Below are 10816 nucleotides of genomic sequence, written 5' to 3'. Positions count from 1 at the left end.
ACAAACGTAGTGAAACGTTGTTGCCGTGGTACAACGTCAGTCTTCTAAGCGAAAGTGAGTCAATTAAAAAAGCAAGAATACGTGACATAGGCGGCTACAAAACAACAATTGCCTCCGAATTCGAAGCTTTTCTTGCATGTCAGCTGGGGTTCCTCTATGTTACGTGGAGGTCTATACAGATTTGATGCCTCGTACGTTTTCTGATAAAACTCAAATATGTATTTCAACAAAATATATTCCCTTAATTCGATGGCCTTAATCCCAACCTCAGATTCAGTTATAAATCATACTTGTAACAAACTAATGCCGTAGAGAGAAAGACAGAACATGGAAGGGTAAAAAAGAGGTTGATAAATGATACAAATACTAAATTTACTTGTGATATGCGCTAGCATATAGCTCAAATAGAGTCGTACAAATGCTGCATTTACAAAAGGCGATATTTATCCACTGTCCGTAATATAACAGAGTAAAAATGCTGCAGTTTAAAATTAAAAAAAAACAAACGCTATTATTCCAATGCGTGTGTTTCGAACAGCCTTGGCAAGAAGATGTAGCTAGGACGAATGTTATTATTCCATTCCCATGCCCTTTGTTACAGAGTCGCGCAAAAAGATGTAGCTACAAAAAGTGTAATTATTCCAGTGCCCGTATTACAAATACACTCCTGCAAAATGATGTAGCTACAAAACGAGTGCCCATATTACAAATACACTCCTGCAAAATGATGTAGCTACAAAACGAGTAATTATTCCAATGCGTGTGTTTCGAACAGCCTTGGCAAGAAGATGTAGTTAGAAAGAATGTTATTATTATATTCCCATGCCCTTTGTTGCAGAGTCGCGCAAAATGATGTAGCTACAAAACGTGTAATTATTCCAGTGCCCGTATTACAAATAAACTCCTGCAAAATGATGTAGCTACAAAACGAGTGCCCGTATTACAAATAAAACTCCTGCAAAATGATGTAGCTACAAAACGAGTAATTATTCCAATGCCCGTATTACAAATACACTCCTGCAAAATGATGTAGCTACAAAACGAGTAATATTCCAGTGCCCGTATTACAAATACACTCCTGCAAAATGATGTAGCTACAAAACGAGTAATTATTCCAGTGCCCGTATTACAAATGCACTCGTGCAAAAGATGTAGTTACAAAACGAGATATATTCCCATGTCCGTATTACCGAGTCGTGCAAATGCTGTAGTTACAGAAAGTGCTATTATTTAAATGCATGTGTCACAAACAGACTCCTGCAAATACTGCGGTTATAAATGTGATAATATTCACATATCCGTATTTCAGATTTGTGCAACATCTTTAGTTACGAAAAGTGTTGTTACAGAGTAGTGAAAATGCTGTATGGTTTATGGTTTATGTGCTTTGTTCGTCATCACGCCATGTATGTTCGCCATATGACTTCAAATGAACCCTGCAAAAAATGTGTTCTGTTTCATTTTAACTAATTGGTAAACCTCAATTATATCATTGCAAAATGGTTTTAAACTGTTAAATATCATCATCATCATCATCATCATCATCATCATCATCAGTCCCGTAGCCTGGAAGACCGTTGGGGCACCGCACAAGACCTAACAACCAGCTTCCTCCATTCCTCTCGATTTTCTGTCTTTCTCAGTGAGTCACTCAGTGTCAAGCCTGTCCACTCTCGAATGTTATCTTCCCACCTCTTTCTTTGCCTGCTTCTCTTTTTCTATCCTTGTACAGTGCCTTGTAGGATTGTCTTGGCAAGTCCTGATGATTGTGAGACATGTCCATACCACTGTAGTTTCAGTTTTTTTCACTATGATCAGGAGATCATCGTGAGGCCCAATGGCTTGTCTTATCCTTTGCCGTATTTCTTCATTGGTGATATGGTCTCTGTAGCCTGAATCATTTTCTCCAAGTCCGCTGTTATGGTACATGATTCGCAGGCATAGAGTTTTTTTTCTTCAGATCACCAGTGAGTGCATCAGTCTGACGTTTTAGCTGAGTGCAATGTTCTTGTCCTTCCAGATGGGCGTCAGTTTTGTCAGCGCTGCTGTTGTCTGAGGAATCCTGGAGAGTACTTCAGGCTTCGATCCTTCATCTGTTACAGTTGCCCCCAAATACTTGAAGCTGTGGACTGTTTCTAGCTTTGTACCTTGGACCCTGATATGTCAGTGCTGATGCCCTTGATGTTGTTGGTCATCATTTTGGTCTTCTCTGCACTAATTTACATGCCATATGCTGCAAAGGTTTTGTCAGGCTCTCTACTAATCTAGCTAATACTTGCTCATTTCCTGCTAGTCCATCAATGTCATCAGCAAAACGTAAGTTGGTGATTGTTCTGCCTCCGATGCTGACTGTCCGTGTATGCTTATCAAGTGCGTCTTCCATGATTCTCTCCAGAAAGATGTTGAATAGTGTGGGAGAAAGCAGACAGCTTTGTCTGTCTCTGACTGTCATTCTGAATCAGCCCCTATGCTGCCGATTACTGCGCTGTTGGCCTTGTCATAGAGGTGTTCTATTACTTATGAGGTTGGCATTGTTGTTGTACAGTCTCATGGTCGCCCGCAAGGCCGTATGCTCTACCCTGTCAAATGCCTTCTTGAAATCCACGAAGACGTGGTAAGATCTTGCTGGTGTTGGAGGTACTTCTCACACAATATCCTGAGGTTGAAGATCTGCTCTGTTGAGCTGCGCCCTGCACTGAACCCCACCTTTTCCCCGGCAATGATCTGTTCAGCCTGTGGTTTTAGTCTGTTCAGCAGTATCCTTAACATGACTTTGTTTGGATGGCTTATAAGATTGACTGTACGGTGGTTTTGACACTGTTGCAAGTTATTCAGTCTACTGCCACTTAAACAAGCAATACAATTTATCTTTTTTCAATTCCAAAACTTCACTAGTAAATGACTAAAAGGAAAACATTTCAAATCTGGTTTGAAACAACTTTTATAAATGTATATGCATCCACAACATCGATTCGAACCATAGTTGCCATGGATCAGTAAACCTAGCTATAGTGCTGCATATTTGGGAGTTAATTCAACGACCACGACCAAGAAGGATGCATAAATCTTAGTCGCCATCTTCAGTGCAACAATGCATGATTTGAGCACGAGCGCCATCTATCATATCGTACTTAAGATCGGAGATTGAACAGATTTTAAATGGATTAATGTACATATGAGAATACAGTTTTGTTATCCGACATGCATTCCTTAACACATTTTTGGCATCTACAGCCATATTAACATACATACATCAATACGTATTAATAAATACATGCATGCGTATGGTGATAATTGTAAACATGCAAGTATGCTGGTAGAAGCACACACAGACACAGACAGAACCAGAGATCATATAAAAATCTCAAAGGCGATTCAAAAGTTGAGATGCTTTTTCTCTGTTTATTCACAGCAGTATCACAATTTTTACGATACTCATGTATTTAAAACATACACGAGATATTTAAAATATTCATTGTATATACCGGAGAAAAAAAGACTAATTAACGTATTCATTTGCGCCACTACTGCATAAAGGAAAATGTCCACTTTTCTTTGAGGGAAAATGTCCTGAAAATATTTTTAAAGACAAAAAGATATTTGTTTCTACATTGGACTCAGCTGTACTATCATAACTTTCCTAGCCAATAAAATCAACAGCCTAAGCAATTTTATTAAAGTCATATTGAAATTCCGACACTGGCGTGGAATATGATTTCGACAGCAAATCAAAACCAGAATATTAATTTCAATGATCGAGACTTTATTGTCAAATTACCGAAATCGACACTGAAGACAGAAAATGGAATTTTATGCTAAGACTGATTATACCAACATTACATTTATGAATAAATCCCAGAATTCCGTGAACTGCGAAAACCTCAGTATATCATCTTCTTATCGCCTAAACTTAATGTAACAATAAAAATCCAGAACTGAAACGGAATTAAGAAAGAAATTAAAGAAATCTCTGAAATGTTTATCAAACTGCGGAAATTAAAGTAAATACAAATTTTGAAAGGAGTGCGGAATTATGCTGTAATTAAAATATATCTGGAAAATTAGATAATTCAAACCAGAAATTAAAGTACAACTAAAATTACCAAATTAAGGCCGAATTTAATAAAGACCGAAAAACAGATTTGGTTCTTAGAAACGTGGACGAGACCGAAAATAATTATAACATTTCGAAACTGGCATGGACGACTGCACAGATTAGAAATCTCATAAATATGATATTAAGTGTTATGTCCGCGATTAAAGTAGTGAATCTGGTACAATATAAATGAAATAAAAAGAACAAAAATATATTGGATACATGAAATGGTAAGCAGAGTTAGTAAGTACATGGAATTATATAACAAAAATATTACACACACTAAAACTGATACTATAATTACGATGCAGATACAGACAAGATTCAAAACGATATTAAACGGTATGGCTGTGACTTGAACTAAACCAACAATTTTGTACCTGACACGAAGTTAGCGAGGACCAGAATAAAATCGTTACATTTATTTAATGCTCCAGAGTACACATCGGACGTGTAAAGATTCGATATATCTGACAGCAAATAAATAAAATAAATACTTTTTACACAACATTACTTCTTAGAAGTAGACTGACAACATTTTTTATTTGATTAAAATCTTTCTTTTTTAAATGCTATAGTTTCAATACAAACAGTTGCCGACAGATAGATATGAAGATGTGAATAGTGAAATGTTCTCTTGTGATCATGTTATACAAGCGCTTGTTTCTACCGACTTGCACAAAAGGAGAAACCTGATTGTTTGTGACCTTTTTTAGGGACTGCATCGGATCTCTCTCTTTCTCAATATATATATATATATATATATATATATATATATATATATATATATATATATATATAGAGAGAGAGAGAGAGAGAGACAGACAGACAGACAGACAGACAGACAGACAGACAGACAGACAGAGAGGGTGGTATAATAACCAACGCAATTTTAAATTTAACATTTATTAAAATGTTTTTATAAATGCTAAAGATAAATATAGTAATAAATGAAGCATGTCCTACCCATCTGTAACTGGGAAATCCCTCAAGGAGAAAGTTTGACACGAATTCGATAACGGTATAATGTATAGCATCAGCTGATTACATGATATCAGTTTTACATCTAAGTAAGAGACATAATTGAGGTATAGTTATATATTAAACTCATACGAAACAAATTAAGACGGTAAATATAAAATAATTCTGTAAATAAATTAGGTAGAAAAACAAAAGAAAAGAGGGAATGGTATTCGCTTACATAATGACAAGAAATTAATCACTCTTAATATTTTATGTTGCCCTAATATAGATTTCTCTATTTTCGCTTAATGAGTATAAGAAATAATTGAAGAGGTTAACGATTTCATTTTAGAATAGAAAGATTGATCAAACCCGTTGAAGATGAGAACATCGTAGGCTATTATAAAGTTCTTAATACAGAAGTAAGAAGACGCACATGACGCAGAAAAAGAGCCCAACAAATATAACGACTTAGACTAGATTATGTTCTTATGTGCGAATGTCGAACCCATTTAATGCAGTTAACATAAACGTTACATCAGGTCGGATCAATCAATTATTTCATTTGAATGACGCCTTAATAACTTTAAACATGGGAAAGGTTTCTGGAAATTTAATAAATATGCATTAAATATTCCAGACTATCCGACAGTATTGAAAGATAAAATGAATTGGTTATAAATAACAAAACTGAAACCTATGAGGTAGAATAGATCGTCACGCTTTTTGTAAAAGAAGTTTCTCAAACAATAAAGTTTTCGTATATTTACGTTGCCGGTCAACGATCGGAATTCATTTGGTATTATTATGTAACGTATGTGGAAGAACATGCAGGAAACAATTTAAATCTTAGGTTATTTTTTTGTTTTGATGGATAAAATTATATACTCTACACCAATAGCTAAATTCTAGGTGCATGAATTTAAAAATATAGAACGGTGATAAAGAGTCATAGACCTACAACATTTCCAAAGTTAAATTTCTTCCACTCTCGGTATCGATCCATTTCTTTTTAATTGTTTTGCGTATTTTCAGAGATGAGAAGGAGAGCTTAATGATATTAATATCCATTAACATACTTTCAAGGTAACTTTGGTCTTGAGACATATCATTTAATAATCTGAAAATTTGATTCTGCGATTTTAGTTTCAAACAGTCATTTCGTCATGTAAATATGAAGTAGATTTTCGAACGAAGGGCATTGCAAATCACTGTAATTTTATCTCTCGACAATTATACAAATAAATGAATTATTTTCTATTCTGTTTTATTTTGCAAGCATCTTCGTCATTTTGAAGCAAACAAAATCGATTATCTGTTCGTTTAACTTATTGATATATTTATGTAAGTTTTGATGCACTAAATAGATAAATTACCCCAATAGATTTTTTTTATTTAAGATGACCATATTACGCACAGTAGTTTTACACGTATTTCGAATGAGAACTAGATACAAATTTGATCAACCAGAGAAAATATACGTTACACCAGGAAGGGTTAGACTCTTTGAAAACGGACGAGTTTCTTGAGTTCGCCCGACATTATGATCTTCCTGACGTGAAAGCTTCTTTAATAAAACAGGAGACAAATAATATTCTTGTTATTCAGTATTTGTTGGATAATAGTGACTTGAGTTTGTTTAGTACATCTATTTCTAACTTCGTTAGGAAACTAAAGTATGGTTATACAAAACGGATTAAATTGGACTTAACAAAGCATCAGCTTCCAAAAAGACATAATGGAAATGCAAGTTCAGGATGAGGAGAAAGAGAGAGAAGGAGTCACATGTAAATGCAGAGAGACAGAGAACAAAAGAAGAGAGAAAAACAAATAGAAATAGAAATGCAAATGATGAAAGAACAAAAGGAAATGCATCTTGAAGCATTATGAGCTAGCACCCGTGGAATATCCACACATTTTTATTAAATGTAGAAAAGACACTGGACAAACCGACATCGAATTTTCAGCTGGAAAAGAACAACTATTTTAAATGTTGTTTTCAGCCGTGAAGGTTAATCAAGATTATGAAAACCTCATATACACAATATTAGTTTAAGAATTCAAGAATTGCATCCCTAGTGATATAAACACCTGCCTCAATCAGCAAAATGTAAAAACGTTAGAAATTCTACTCGAACAACAAATGACTCTTCATTTAGTCACAAAGTTTCAATCGTAAATTAATCTTTCAGCAGTTATATAGCAAACAATTTCTGGTTTCATCCTAGTATTTCCACATTTTAATAGATCACAGCTTTACAAAATCAAACTTCTGATAAGACTGAGAAGAAACCTTTATCTTATTTTACTTTCCACTCACTATTAGAAGAAAGTGAAGGTTAGTTCTGATTGGAATAGAAAAATAAACAACCGAATATATACCATTATTTTTAATGAGCTCAATATTGCACTTTGCATTGAAAGCAATACGTTTCGTGGGTCAGGCAAACCCCAGTATGACTTTAATATGCAGACTTATAGACCATTCATGTCGAAAGGTTCTATATCATCTTTTAAAGATTGTACCACTTATGAAATGATGGGAAACGATAATCAGGAGACACGCAAGTTTCGTCTTCATGTTTATTCCTCCATTTGATGAACCATTTACTAGAAGAACGGTTTGCTGTGTCGATTTATTACCAAGTGAGGCAACCAATACTTTTTATTTCATAATGTGTGAGATTATTCGGAATTATTTCAAATACATTCTGCGTAATATTGTTGTGAAATATCAAGACCGCATAGGCATATTCAAGATTATTGGCACATCAGCACTCTTCAGATTGGAATTCATGCGAAACGTCACTGTAATTCATTTGGAACAGTCTATAATGTTAGACTTGTGATAGAACGTATTTGGATTGTTTAGTATTTAATTCACAATATTGTATGTTCCTAAGAAATTGTCACTTTTTTGTAAGAAAAATAATTATTTGTCTAATTTTACCAATTGTTTGGTGTTTCTTTTTTCTGTTAAAATGTGAAATTTTCCTACAATTTATGCATGAATCTACCATCTGACATCTTAAGACTTCTGCCTATCACCCTGACACGGGATTGTGGACAGATTTCATCAAACTTTAAAGAATATGATTGGTGATATTGCTTTGAGACAGAAAAAGATACGTATGGTATAATGGTATTCATTTGCTGTTGTTTGCTGTTAGAGAATCAGTTCAAGAACTTGTAGGTTTTAGTCCTTTGGAAATAGGTCTTCTCTCCGAGGACAATTGTCGTTACTAATAGGAAAACTTCTTTAAAATAAAGGTTCCTAAATTAATATCTTTGACTATGTACATGATTGTAACTGTGAAGTAGGAAGAACTGATTTTCATTTTAATCATTTATAAATGAAATGAAAAAACACTAAGGAAAACGAGTTTTCAGCCTGGTGATAGAGTTCTGGAATTATTTTAACCTTAAAATCCTCTTGCGACCAAAACGTATGATTGTTATGCAATTGGAAAATAACGTCCATTATTAACACTCCTGATGGAAACGGAAAAACCTGTGTCGTATCAGTATGTTAAAGGTGTATTTTGGTAGAAATATTCTACCTAATCATTCAATCAATTTAGTTGTAAAAAGAAAAGAGACACATAAAAAAGCTATTGCGTGAATATTAGTACATATTTCCTGATAATCCAACACGAACAAAGAAATATATTATGACGTTGAAATTGTGGATTCTACACCTGTGAAGCAGCATTCTAATGGGATGAATCTTCTCAGCAGAGATGCTTGAATATCAGGGTTGGCTGAGTTTCGAATGAAGACGAAAACATATTCTGGATTATCCAGTGTGCAATGTTTCTAAAGAACACTAAAACAAACAGCGGAGAAATTATGATACAATCAAAAAGTAATGTTTGGCTCAGATACTGGCATGCAGCACATTACAGTGTATTCAAGTCTAGCTGATTCTCCAATTATTTCTGTCGGTGACGAAACTCTATCACTTTCATTAACAAAATGGAAAACAAAAAAAAACTGAGATTGCTGTTATAGAGATGGTTGTTGCATAAATACAGCATTGTGATTAGACACATCAATGGGAAAGATAATATGATAGCAGATGCACTTTCAAATGCACAGAAGTATTATTTTACTTTATGTGTATTTTATACTATTCATAAGACCTCTTTTATATAAATGTAATTATTCTACAATCATATATATATATATATATATATATATATATATATATATATATATATATATATATATACACACACACACACACACATACATATATATATATATATATATATATATATATATATATATATATATATATATATATATATATATATATATATATATATATATGTGTGTGTGTGTGTGTGTGTGTGTGTGTGTGTGTTAATAAAACGCTATTGCATACACCTTTCTTTTACTAAATGACGGTAGATGCCTATCTGATAATGTTCAGCCTTTTCGTCCTGATTTTCAGTGATAAATTGATTATTTGCTAGCCTTATTTATGAACTTTGAATATTCATGAAGATAACTCCTGACCCACATCCTTGTTCTATTGCACATTTGATTTTCGTATCAGGTTCTGGTCAAATAAATTTTTCCTCCCTTACGTTAAGTCTGGAGAAGTATCTACTGTTTTGTGTTCAGATATAATTTTAGAGGGATCAGTTGCTTAAATTATGCATTGTCGTTGCAAAGTGTGTATCGACATTTTGGAAAAATCGCTACTTTTAATAATGTGAATTCATTGAAAAACAGTCTGAATTATACCATTGTTATATACCGAGACTGTTGATACATCAACGCAATCAAAGTTATTGGTATATTAACATTTTCAATATTGGAAAACATTCGGAACAATCTATACGTTTACACTTGCGGTGGAATTTTTAGGATTCGAAACCAATCCAGGTACGAATCAGTACTGTGCCATTCAGTGGAATGAAGAGTAGCTCGAAAACAAAATCTTTATTGTTATCACGAATTAAAGCAGACTTTGGCCCAAAGAGCTAAATCATGTAATACGCAGACATGCGTACAATGGAGGAGTAAAGATCACACATATTAGGATTCTTAAAAAGTGGTCAAATAGCAATGGAGAAACTTATACCGTTCGTGTCACTGTTCTGGAAAATCTGCTTACCAAATCTTTACAGCAGGGATTTTGGCCGGAATTTGTATTAGCCAGAGAATGGTACGAGAGATAAATGACCCCGCGTCTCTAAATTGCATGTGAAAAAGCTTTCGTTTACTTTTTGAATGACTACTCTTAACATAATGACATGGAATGCGACGGGCGTTATGACAGGAACGCCCTATCTTTGTTCATTACTTCCAACGGTAGATATTGTATGCATACAAGAACATTGGCTATATCCAGAGCAACTGCAATTTTTTCAAAGCATTGACAGGACATTTACTGCTTTTCTGAGACCGGATAACAGAATTGATACATGTCCATGCGAAAGAAAGCGTCCCTCTGGATTTGGAGGAACTGCAATTTTATATCGGAAATCATTACCGGTTCGTCCTATGAATAACATCGGGAACGACAGATTTATTGCAGTTGAAATTAGCCTGCGCGCTATCAAATTGTTTTTGTTCTGTGTGTGGCTTCCTTCCACAAACGCCTCATTAGATGATTATAGTCAAAATATAGTCAGAAAGGTTTAGTGATTATCTGCGGTGACTTTAATGCGGAGCTTCACACAAAAACGTGATTTCGAAAAGTACAAATGGTAAAGGTTACATCCTTCAATCATTTCTTAAAAATTA

The sequence above is a fragment of the Sinohyriopsis cumingii genome, chromosome 10 (genome assembly GCF_028554795.1).
Source record: "Sinohyriopsis cumingii isolate HCF-2022 chromosome 10, ASM2855479v2, whole genome shotgun sequence".
NCBI lineage: Eukaryota > Metazoa > Mollusca > Bivalvia > Unionida > Unionidae > Sinohyriopsis > Sinohyriopsis cumingii.
The sequence above is the reverse complement of the archived record's forward strand: the minus strand, read 5'-3'. Positions refer to the sequence as shown.